Raw genomic sequence first — 12,996 nt, 5'->3', positions numbered from 1 at the left:
ATTACTTAATGTACTGTCAGCTGAGTGGCAGGGGAAATGCACCTCAGTTTCCCTCATCGTTCCGCTTAAAATAGTTCCAATAACCGCTGAAACATTGAGTAACGAGGCAAAAAGGCGTACTTCATTCAGTCGCAGTAAAAGAGAATTTAGCCTAACAGAAGGATCCCCTGTTTATTTTGATGCTATTGGGGTGCCGAGAGGGGTACCTGATCAATACAAGTTAACGGATCAGATAGCGGCCGGATGGGAATCATTGTTCCCTTTTATAACTGTAAACAAAAATGTGGATCAATTAAATTATGTACATTTCAATATCCAGCGGCTCACCAATATGATGAGAGATGCTAATGGGGTGCACAGCCAACTATCGGCCACCTCATTGATGACTTACCAGAACCGGATGGCTTTGGATATGTTATTAGCTGAAAAAGGAGGAGTGTGTGCGATGTTTGGCCAAGCGTGCTGCACTTTTATCCCCAATAACACCGCCCCAGATGGATCCTTTACTAGAGCATTACACGGACTAAGAGCCATGTCTATTGAATTAGCTGACCACTCTGGTATAGACGGCACCGTCGGTAATTGGTTTGGTAAATACTTTGGACAATGGAAGGGCTTCTTCCTGTCAGTTTTTCTGACCTTAGTAATCGCAATAGTGGTTTTTGCCCTTTGTGGATGCTGCTGCATCCCCTGTATCAGACAACTATGTCTCCGATGCATCACCTCTGCAATAAATGCTAAAATACCTCCACCATACCAAATGGCTTTGTTACATGAGAGGATCCAATTGTTAGGGCCGGAGGAGATTGGAGAAGAGATAGGTATGATAAGAACCGACTTCGAGGGACCTGAAGAAGAAACCCTTTTAGGTTCAACATTCCTGTCCGCGTGATCTGCTAACTGTTGCACCCATCATATATAGTGGATGCATACACGTAGATGGTGTGATATTTTTAGGCTAGAGTGTATTCTGTGTCTATTATACTCAGCTTAGATGTGGTGTTGATTTTTTGTACTGTTAAGGGATTTCCATGACTGCTGCATTCACCCGTATTCACTGATATAGATTTTTAGCGTTTAGATTAGTGGTTTCTTTTGATTTTTTTTGGTTTACATAATGAATTATGTAAAAAGGGGGAATTGATAATCAAAAGTTCTTTTCATGGGCTTAGTTGGGGGTTTGCTGTCTTGTCTTGATTTAAGAGTTAGGTAAAGCGCACAGCAGGATGTGCCAAGCAGGCAGACACAAGTCTGACAGGATGGGGAGTCAGTTTATGTCATAGCTGAGGAATGCAAGGTCTGCGGGTCAACCAGCAGATTTACCAGCCAAAAGGGCTGTCGTTCGGCTGAATTTTTGATAACCCCAACCAGGCTCCAAATCTTGAACACGTATTCTTACAGTAACACATTCTTCTGTGTCCAGGGAAGGTAATACAGATCTGTGCTAAGGAATTCAGTGCCAAACATACACTTCTGACAGTACGGCAAATATTGCCTTTCGGCATCTCCCACACCATATAAACCCATGCCGCTTGCAAAAAAGCGCAGTGCCTCCCACACTCCTGCGGGATGGTGAGAGCATGGCTTCGCACAGTGCAGTGCAGGTCTCCCTGCTACCGCCATTCGACCTCTGCAGCTCAACCAGAATGCAGCTGCTCGACTGCTCTTTAACCTTCCGAAATTCTCCCACACTAGTCCACTCCTCCGCTCCTCTTCACTGGCTACCAGTAGCTGCCTGCATCCAGTTCAATACATCGGTGCTCACGTACCATGTTGTAAATTGTAAATTGCATTAGCATTTAATTTTACCTTATTTTATTACTTGTGCACTGTTGTCTTGTACGTCTACTGTCACGCACTAACCGCCACGACAAATTCCTTGTATGTTTAGCATATTTTGGCAAATAAATGTTTCCTGATTCCTGAAATGGATCGGGTCCAGTCTACATCCAGGACATGGTCAAACCCTTCATCCCAACCAGCGCACTCCACTCTGCATCTGAAAAACTGCTTGTTCCTCACTGAGAACAAAACACTCGACAACTCGAGAGAGACAACATCAACTGTTTGCTGTCCTTGCTCCGAAATGGTGGAACGAGCTCTCTGATGACATCAGGACCGCAGAGAGCCTTCACATCTTCCGCCGCTACCTTGAATAAAAAGAATAACAAATTAAAAGCAATTAAAAGCTTATTATTCTAAATTAAAAGCCAAACCGAATAGACAAGCCTTATGCCCATGTATTTAAGTAAAGTGCATAATCCAATTATATCCCGGATAAATATTTGCAAGATTAATTTCATTTAACACTATGTTCTTGCATTTGCTTGAGTTACTTCAAAAGAAGAGAAATTGTCAGGGATGGGTGGGGGAGGCAGGACTCAAACGCAGACTTCTCCGGAAACAAAATACTTAATACAAAATACTAGTCGAAAAGGGAAAATCAAAGGGCCAAGGGGCAAAAACACACAGGCAAGAAACTACGGACATCCACGACAATAGACAATGACGCGACAAGTGACACAAGAGACACACGGCTTAAATACACAAGGGAGGTGCAGGTGATTGGACACAGGTGGAAACTGTGGATGGTCATTTGGCCGGCTCCAGAGCGGCGACTGCAGGGCACGGAACGTCTCTGGAATGGCAGGCTCTGAGACACGGGAAACGTCCGGGGTCGGCGGCGGCAGCTCGGTGACACGGAACACGTCCCCAGTAGTCGGCGGCGGCTCAGGGAGACGGAACACGTCCCCAGTAGTCGGCGGCGGCTCGAAGACACTGGAAACCTCCGGGGTAGTCGGCGGCGGCTCGGGGACACGGAACACCTCCGCAGTCGGCGGCGGCGGCTCGGGCACACGGAACACCTCCGCAGTCGGCGGCTCGGGGGCACGGAACACCGCCGCAGTCGGTGGCTCGGGGGCACGGAACACCGCCGCAGTCGGTGGCGGCTCGGGGTCACGGAACACCGCCGCAGTCGGTGGCGGCTCGGGGTCACGGAACACCGCCGCAGTCGGCGGCGGCTCGGGGTCACGGAACCCCGCCGCAGTCGGCGGCGGCTCGGGGTCACGGAACACTGCCGCAGTCGGCGGCGGCTCGGGGACACGGAACACCGCCGCAGTCGTCGTCGGCTCGGGGACACGGAACACCGCCGCAGTCGTCGTCGGCTCAGGGACACGGAACACCGCCGCAGTCGACGGCTCAGCCCCCTCATGGGCCGGATCCCAGACGGGATGGAGGGAGGGAGCCTGAGTCTCGGAGCGGGGACTGGGGGGGTCGGGGCCATGAGTCTCGGAGCGGGGACTGGGGGCGTCGGGGCCATGAGTCTCGGAGCGGGGACTGGCCGAGTCGGGGCCAGGAGTCTCGGAGCGGGGACTGGCGAAGTCGGGGTCGGGGCCGAGAGTCTCGGAGTCGGAGTTGGGGAACGGGAGATTGCTGCGGCGGCCCACCGGGAAGTCTGCGCTTCCTATGGCCAGGGCTCCTCCTGGGTTTTAAAAGATCCCGAAGACAATCGACAATGACGCGACAAGTGACACAAGAGACACACGGCTTAAATACACAAGGGAGGTGCAGGTGATTGGACACAGGTGGAAACTATTAGACGATCACAGGGGATGACGGCACAAGGCAGGAAGTGAAATTACCCGGGGACACGAGTGGCAGAAAACTACAAAATACAACAGGAAGTGAACCACACCGTGACAAGAAATAACTTTTTTGGCTTCCATGTTGGCCCCCACTGTTTCCCCCACATTCATACAGCAACCCTCCACATCTGCCCATGGTTCAGTGACACGTCAGTTTCTCAAAACCCTTTGTTGTTTCAACAAAGATTTGTTTAGTCCTCTCTTGTCTTTGTTTTAAAGAATGCCTGTGCATCTCTTATCTCTGACCTCAAGTCTCACTGTAGAAACATTTCAATGCACGTCACCAGTTCTTATTCTCTTAGACTGATTTTAGGAGTTAGCTCATAAATTTCCTTTAGCTCTTGTGAAACTTATTAATTACCTCTTATGGTTATGAGAACTCTATATACTATATCTATATGCTGGATACGCTTGTCCCGTACCACCTACAGCATGGATCAATTATCAGAAGAATGCCCTGGCCACTAAGCTCATGCTGGATATGATTCTGCTGCTTTAGCCAAACTCAGTACAAAGGATATTGCATGTTTGATTATCTTAAAATCATGTAAAAAATAAAATAAAAATAAAATAAAAAATGTACTAATGATTTGTAATATCCTTCCTACGTTTTTTTTTGTGCTGTATTTGTGATTACAGGGTAACGTTAGTCAGGAAGATCAGCAAGTCAGCAAGGCGATTATTAAACTTAGTAACCTCTTCTGAGAGACACCGGGGAGCAGATGACACCAATCAAGATATGAGGTTTTGTATTAAACTGCAATTCATTTACATATGGCTTACTTTTACTTACTTATACATATATTTTCGGATCCAATCCGGCAGAGAACAGAGGCGGGGGCGTGAAGATGGGAGTTCAGCCCTTCAGCCAGAAAAACCCTCAGTTCAAATGGAAATGACCAGGTACAGAAAAAATTGCTATTTTAAATGCAAATTTATGTACACATTCTTTGTAATGATGTCAATTTGTACAGTCAAAACTCCAACCCGCTACCTACAGTAAGTAATGATAGACATAGCATTGTGTAGCGTTATGAGCTTCTTACTAATATTGCAGCCATCGAAATGTAAGTGTTCATTTTTGTGAGCATTCAGTAAAACATATAAAGACCTGTTTCACTTAGGGCTAATGTGAAATTTATATAAGATAAGAAAAGAAAAAAATGATCATAGGTTTCAAAGGTCTAAATCAGCGGTTCCCAAACTCAAGAATGCCGCGGACCACTTTGAAATCTGAAAATCTTTTGCGGCCCACACAAACCTTTAATCACAACTCTGATCAAAACATAAACTAGGGATGATTAAATGACCTTAAGAATTTAACCGATTAAAAATGTATTAACAGACAATGTATGTTTTGCATACCATTTTCTCCGGAGCTCATGTGCCGTGTTTTCCGCACAATAAGGCGCATAAGATACTGCAGTCTATCAGCGCAAATAACTGTCAAAATTCGAGAGCGCAAATCAGGTTGATGCGCGCGCGTAAATCAAACATCCGCCAGCAAAAGTCCGTCTCGCGCGAAGTATTTGCTCGCTTGCGAAACGTGCTCGATGCTGCGAGGTGCGTCCGCTCGGCCGCCCCCCTCGCCATCCACGCCTTAAATCTTCGACTGCTTTTAGAATAACTTATTTTTCCTGATGGTTCAGCTACTGTAGAGAAAAGGGCGCCGTCTCTCGCTCTTTAATCTCAAGTGCTCGGCAAGAACGACAGCTTTGTTTCTCCGGCGCGCCCTGAAACAAGCTCCATATCTCACGAGCTTGAGCGCCGCTCAGCATCTCGCATGTTTGGCAGAGCGCCTTGAGCGCCGTGTACAACCAGTATGGATCAACCGATTAACCAATCTGTTCGTTTAAATTGTTTGTGCTTCATCAATTAATGTTTCACATAACTAATGTGCCGCATCATACATATTTTTATATTAATTTCAAACTTTTCAAAATTGAAAATTAAAAACTTTTTTAAAATTTATTGTAAATGACCTCTCGCGGCCCACACTTTGGGAATCGCTGGTCTAAATCATTGCTAGTAACACTTTACTGGAACCTGATGCAGTAGAATGCCAAGATTTTCTATATTCATCTATCATGGAAGAGTCTTTTTAACATTTTAATGTGGTGAGAAAAACATGTTTTCTTCAGGTCCTTCCCAGGTATGTTTACCAAAGCCAGAGAAAGAGGCGCTTTCCTGCAGCAAATCTTGTTCCTGCCAAGAGAGCAAAACCGCTTAAAGTGGCTCTCTATTTGCTGCCAAAGCCGTATGAAAGAACTCCAAAAGAGCAGGAGCCAACACTCCATATGCAGGCCAGGTTGGGCCGTAGAACCACTCATCTAGATGAGAGAACAACACATGAATAGGTAGGTAGTAATATGCAATTAGTTCTTTAGTCTTGCTTGTATGTTTATATGCATTAATATATATATATATTAATATTAACTGCTCCGTTTCCCAGGCGACACTGACGACAGCTCAGGACATTTTGTCACAATATATATATATATATTACATTAAATAAGTTATTTTGTAGATCCAAATATACAGTCATGTTTGCTCAAGTTAAATGGAGAAAACTATGGGTTACTTCTAGTGCTTTAAAGTTATAACCTGTTAATCATAATCTGTAAGAATTTATATAAACCTTTGTTTCACCCATAAGCACAAACACAGTCAAAACAGAGTTTTCAAAGATCACCCTGAAGGGTGTACACCTAACCTGTTTCCTTTTTTCTTACAGTTATGTGATGCTCTCAAAGTTCTATTTCCAAAACTAGGGAATGTTACTGGTGGACGGCTGCTTTATAAAGCATCAGGTAGGCCAACACAAGTTTATGTGTTTGTGTTGCTCATTTGTATAAAAAGTACATGTGCAGCAGCTAACTGCACATTATGCCATGAAGACTGGTTATTTTATTAATTCATATTAATTACAGATGGTTCCCAAATAAAACTTTAACAAAATTCTGTCTCGCGCGAGCAAAAGTCCGTCTCGAGCGAGGTATTTGCTCGCTTGCGAAACGTGAACTTTGTTGCTCGCAAGGAGAATCTCTGCTCGCGCTCGAAGGTGTTTTCTACGCCTTCGAATTTTGTTAAAGTTTTATTTGTGAATAAAGTGTTGGCCTACCTGATGCTTTATAAATCCACCAGTAACATACTGCTATTGGCCAGGGTGTAACTCGCTTTTTCTTCTCAACATGCATGGAAAAGCTGAAGTCTGGATTTTGCATCCATTTTGGAATGTATGTTAGATGTATGGCATCCTCGTTAATGTTTGTTGTTTAATGCTTACTTTAAGTATATTAAAGATTTCCACCATTATAGTCAAGATTCTTTTAATTAACAACTATACAAGTGTTTCATCTTAGTTGGTTTGCTGTATCCTGAAAGTTCAACGGGTTCTACCAAATGTATAATGCCTGTACTGTAGAGACCTGGAGTCTCCAGTCCCTCACAGATTATACAAACCACGTTATTGTTATTTAATGTTTTTAATTTCTTCAACAGCAAGCACCAATGTTACACAGCTTTTTGAAGGAGAGCTATTTTTATTGTTTTTATTTTATTTGATTCTATAAAAGCTCAAAGGCCAGAAATATCTATAATGTGTTATATTCAGTAATTTTTACAAGTGCACATAGTACCTGGCATCACTCAACTGCCTGTTGTCTTAAAGCTTGAAGGGGAATCCACACTGTCAGCGAGGGATGCAGGAAGTGTCCAGGAATTGGCCTATGCCTGGGACCTCCCATCCCTTACTGAGAAGAACAGAAGATGGATTTTTGAGAAGCTTCTAATCCATGCTGTGAGTGAAAGTTTAAGAAATGTTTGCTTCCAAAAGTTACAAGTTTGTTTCTTTTTATCATCTGAGTGGAGGAAACATGGTTGATGATATCAAATGTGTGACAAATTATTTTCCTGGAAACCTAAAAGTTAGTGGATGGTCAGTAATAAATGCATATGGGGTTTATCAATGAGCAGAAGGACAGTATCATATAACTCCAATCACTAGTGGATATAAGCATAAACATAATTTATTTAAATGTAGTTATTTTCTTGAAAATTATCTTTTTCTAATATTTTACGCTGACATTGCTTTAAGATGAGTAATGTTATTGGATATAACCTTTGCCATGTTACTATTAACAGGTAATTGGCCGTGTCACAAGACAAATAAAACAGTTTCGACGAGGTGTTAAAGAAACCCCAATGTGGACAGTGCTGACCCAACGACCTGACCCACTGGCCTTGCTTCTCCCAAAAGAGGGAGCTGGGAATATCAGCCCTGAGGTACATTTTTATTTTTCTGATCTTGTAATGTTTGTATTTTTTCTTACTATGTCATTGTCAATTACTAATAATTACAGTTCATAGCTCGTCAGCATCTATTATAGTCCATGTTCAATATTGTTCTTGTTATTTATGTGTTCATACATAGTATTACGTTTCCCTGAATCGTCGTCCTTTCCAAAAGTACTGACTAGTAATGTACCATCATAATCCTACAAAAGTGATACAATGCTGGAACTCCTGGAAAAGTCATAAATTAGTCATAATTATTTAAATTTCATGGAAAAGTTTTGAAAATTCACTGGGACAAATGTGTGGTAACCCTTAATTGAAAAATGATTCAATCCTCTCCCATGTTATTTTTAACGCAGGTACTTCTTCAGCGAATCACATGGCCCTGTGAGGATGAAGATGATGACGATGATTCTTCAGTTGGCACCAGATGCCGCATGAATCAGGAATCAGGAAACATTTATTACCAAAATATGCCAAACATACAAGGAATTTGTCTTGGCGGTTGGTGCGCGACAGTAGACAATGTGACAAAGATAGCAGTGCACAAGTAATAAAATAAAGTAAAATGAAATGCTAATGCCATGGGTTAGTAGAATAAGGCTATGGGTTAGTATAAAACAAGGGAATAAAGTTAAACATTTTAAATATTAAAAAAGTTTAAAAAAATATATATTAAGCATAAAGTGCACTAACGAACAAGTAACAAAGTGACGAGTGACGACAAAGTGATGAATTACAGTTAAAGTGACATGTGCAGTGTGAAGGGGAGTGACCGGTGGAATGTTATAGTCAGTCAGTGGGGGACCGGGCTCTGTTGATGAGCCCGACTGCCGACGGGAAGAAACTGTTCGTGTGGCGGGAGGTCTTAGTCCTGATGGACCTCAGCCTCCTGCCAGATGGAAGGGGTGCCCCTTCCATCTGGCAGGAGGCTGCGGAAGGAAAAACAGTTTTTGTCCGGGGTGAGAGGGGTCGGCCGCGATCTTTTTAGCTCGCTAGACCTGGAAGCGAACAAGTCCTGCAGGGACGGCAGATTGCAGCCGATCACGCTCTCTGCAGAGCGGATGACATGCTGCAGCCTGCCCTTGTCCTTGGCTGTGGCTGCAGCGTACCAGACAGTGATGGAGGAGCAAAGGATGGACTCCATGATGGCCGTGTAGAAGTGGATCATCATGGTCTTTGGCAGGTTGAATTTCTTCAGCTGCCTCAGGAAGAACAACCTCTGCTGAGCCTTCTTTGTGATGGAGCTGATGTTCAGCTCCCGCTTGAGGCCCTGGGTGATGATGGAGCCCAGGAAACGGAAGGAATCCACAATAGTGACGGGGGAGTCACACAAGGTGATGGGGGAGGGTGGGGCTCTGTTCCGCCGGAAATCCACAACCATCTCCACTGTCTTTAGACTATAACATTCCCCAACGTCTCGGACTACTGGGCCCGGTTTTTCAAAAGGTTTAATCCGGATAAAATTGATCCGGATTTAGTAGTCTTTTTTTTTGCGATATGTAATCCATCTTACTTTTGAGCCAGTTTTTCAATGCAAAATCTGATTGGATCAATCTGATCCGGATAGGAACTTTTCCGGACCAAATCTGGATAACCAGTGCTGAAACAGGATAGGAAATCACAATGTAGAACTATTGATATGTAAAGAGCAACAAGTACAATAGCCAGTGGGGGGTCAATATAAGTTTATTTCTATTTGAAATGAAAACACACACATTTAAAAAAAAATAAACAAGAAAAAACCCACTCATCCTCTTCCAGCTGTCCGCTCATCTGAGACCTACAACACAAACACTGTACATTGAGGATATTTATAACAAGTTTCAAATATAGATGTATTGAATTAAAAAAAAAGACAATGTAAAATACTCCACAATAATTTCAGACTACCTCATTTGATGTGGAGAGACTAGCTTGTCTGAGCGTAGCCTTTAGGAGGCGGATCTCGAATCTGGCCTTGGTTTGCTGCAGTTTGGTCAGAGTCTGTTGTTCCTCTGCCAGACGAAGCTGTGCTTCTGCCCTTTCAGTCTCTTTTTGCAGAAGTGCCTTGTTATCATCATCTTTGTTTGATGAAGGGCGCTTCAAGCCTTTCCTCTGAGATCCTGTGGCAACTACCACTGGCTCAACCAATGATGATCCAGCTTCTTCCTCAGGAACAGAGCTGAGATTCAATATAAATACTCTCTCTGGATCAGCCTCAGGAGGAACTGGCAGATTCTCCTCCTCCTCAATCCAAGGCTTGCCATCCCCTACAACACCTTGAATACCATGGAGAGCTTGGCACTTCTCACCTCCAATGATGTCAAGGACCACATCTGTGTAATCTCCCCTCTTAAATGGCTTGTTGCCTGTTTGTGGGTTTTTGGCTTCAGCATGGTCCTTTGTTGCCCTGGCCTTAAGATTCTTCCACCGCAATTGGTCTGTGGTCCTCCTCTGGCCAGACCCTATGGCATTCACATTTTCTGTGATTAAAATCCAAACATCATTTTTCTTTTTGTTGGTATCCTTAGCAGAATTAAAACTTCCCACTATTGTTTTATAATGACACCGAACACCCTCTAGTAGTGGATTGGTTTCAGCAGCAGTGAAGTTACAGCTTCTTGAGTCCATGGTTCCGTTGCTTTACTATAGTTAACATGTTCATCAATTATAGGCCTTGGGTCCAATTGCCTCAATTGAACACAAGCCAAAACAAATCAGCTGTAATAGGTGTGTTTGAAAAGACCAATTACACAGCCATATAAATAAGCCTTTCTCAGAGGATTCAGAGAGACAGTGAAATGGCAGGTGTTGTCCACCGCCACCACCACTTTGCTAGGAGAGGATACCGTCAAAGGGTGTATGTTGAACGTACCAAGCCACTGGAGCAATACACCACTGAGGAGCTGTATGTCCGGTTTTGCTTTTGAAAGGCTGATATAGAGTACCTTGTGAACCTTCTCAGGCCAAAACTTCAACACAGAACCCAAAGGAGTCACGGTCTGTCTGTGGAAGACCAGATCCTCATTGCTCTCCGATTTTATGCATGTGGGACTTTCCATCAAGTTGTTGGTGACTATATGGGAGTGGTGAAGTCAGCTGTGTGTGATGTGGTAAGAGATGTGTCAATTGTAATGGCCAGCCTGGTCAATGAATTTGTTTCTTTTCCAAAGGACAACCAGATTGCCCAGGCCAAGCGCAGCTTTTTTCTTTTGGGGAATATGCCCAATACTGTTGGAGCAATCGACTGCACACATGTGCATATACAAGCACCTCGTGAGAATGAATGGGAGTTTATAAACAGAAAGGGGAGGCACAGCATCAATGTCCAACTAGTGTGTGATGCTGACCTTATCACCAACTGAACAAGTGTTCACTGACATCTTCAACACCTCCCTAGAGACATGCCACGTACCAGCCTGCTTCAAGGCCTCCACCATCATCCCTGTCCCCAAGAAGCCCAGAATCACAGGACTCAATGACTACAGACCCGTCGCCCTGACCTCTGTAGTCATGAAGTCTTTTGAACGGCCAGTCCTGACCCACCTGAAGTCCCTCACCGACCCCCTCCTGGACCCCCTGCAGTTCGCCTACAGAGCCAACAGGTCTGTGGACGATGCTGTCAACATGGCCCTCCACTACATCCTCCAGCATCTGGACTCCCCAGGAACCGACGCCAGGATCCTGTTTGTGGACTTCAGCTCAGCTTTCAACACTATCATCCCGTCTCTGCTGCAGGACAAACTCTCCCAACTGCACGTGCCCGACTCCACCTGCAAGTGGATCACTGACTTTCTGTCTGACAGGAAGCAGCACGTGAAGCTGGGGAAACATGTCTCAGCCTCTCGGACCATCAGCACCGGTTCCCCCCAAGGCTGCGTTCTCTCCCCTCTGCTCTTCTCCCTGTACACCAACAGCTGCACCCCCAGCCACCAGTCCGTCAAGCTCCTGAAGTTTGCGGATGACACCACCCTCATTGGACTAATCTCTGGTGGGGACGAGTCCGCCTACAGGTGGGAGTCTGACCATCTGGTGTCGTGGTGCAGCCAGAACAACCTGGAGCTCAACGCTCTAAAGACAGTGGAGATGGTTGTGGATTTCCGGCGGAACAGAGCCCCACCCTCCTCCATCACCCTGTGTGACTCCCCCGTCACTATTGTGGATTCCTTCTGTTTCCTGGGCTCCATCATCACCCAGGACCTCAAGCCAAGCCAAGGACAAGGGCAGGCTGCAGCGTGTCATCCGCTCTGCAGAGAGGGTGATCGGCTGCAATCTGCCGTCCCTGCAGGACTTGTTCGCTTCCAGGTCTCTGAAGCGAGCTAAAAAGATCGCGGCCGACCCCTCCCACCCCGGACAAAAACTGTTTGTGCCCCTACCATCTGGCAGGAGGCTGAGGTCCATCAGGACTACGACCTCCCGCCACACGAACAGTTTCTTCCCGTCGGCAGTCGGGCTCATCAACAGAGCCCGGTCCCCCACTGCCTGACTATAACACTCCACCGGTCACTCCCCTTCATACTGCACATGCCACTTTGACTGCAATTCATCACTTTGTCACTTGTCACTTTTTCTCTTGTCTGTTACTTGTTGGTTAGTGCACTTTATGCTTAATATTTTTCTTTTTTCTTTTTTAATATTTAAATTTTTTCAACTTTATTCTCTTGTTTTATACTAACCCATAGCCTTAGCCTTATTCTACTAACACATTGCATTAGCATTTCATTCCACTTTATTTTATTACTTGTGCACTGTTGTCTTGTCTGTCTACTGTCGCGCACTAATCGCCAAGACAAATTCCTTGTATGTTTGACATATTTTGGCTAATAAATGTTTCCTGATTCCTGATTCCTGATCCTGAAGTGGCCTGGGTTTGTCCATGATGCACACATCCTGAGGGAGAGCACTCTATTTAGAGACCTCCAAACCAACCGACCGGATGGCATAATATTAGGAGACAGTGCCTACCCACTCCTAACATGGCTGATGACTCCTTGAATAGCAAATACACCGGCGCAGGCACGCTTCAACACTGCTCATTGCAGAGCAAGATGTGCAATTGAGCGTTTAAATGGAG

This window comes from Gasterosteus aculeatus, chromosome 1 (assembly GCF_964276395.1).
Source record: "Gasterosteus aculeatus chromosome 1, fGasAcu3.hap1.1, whole genome shotgun sequence".
Classification (NCBI taxonomy): domain Eukaryota; kingdom Metazoa; phylum Chordata; class Actinopteri; order Perciformes; family Gasterosteidae; genus Gasterosteus; species Gasterosteus aculeatus.
This window is presented reverse-complemented; position numbering follows the sequence as displayed.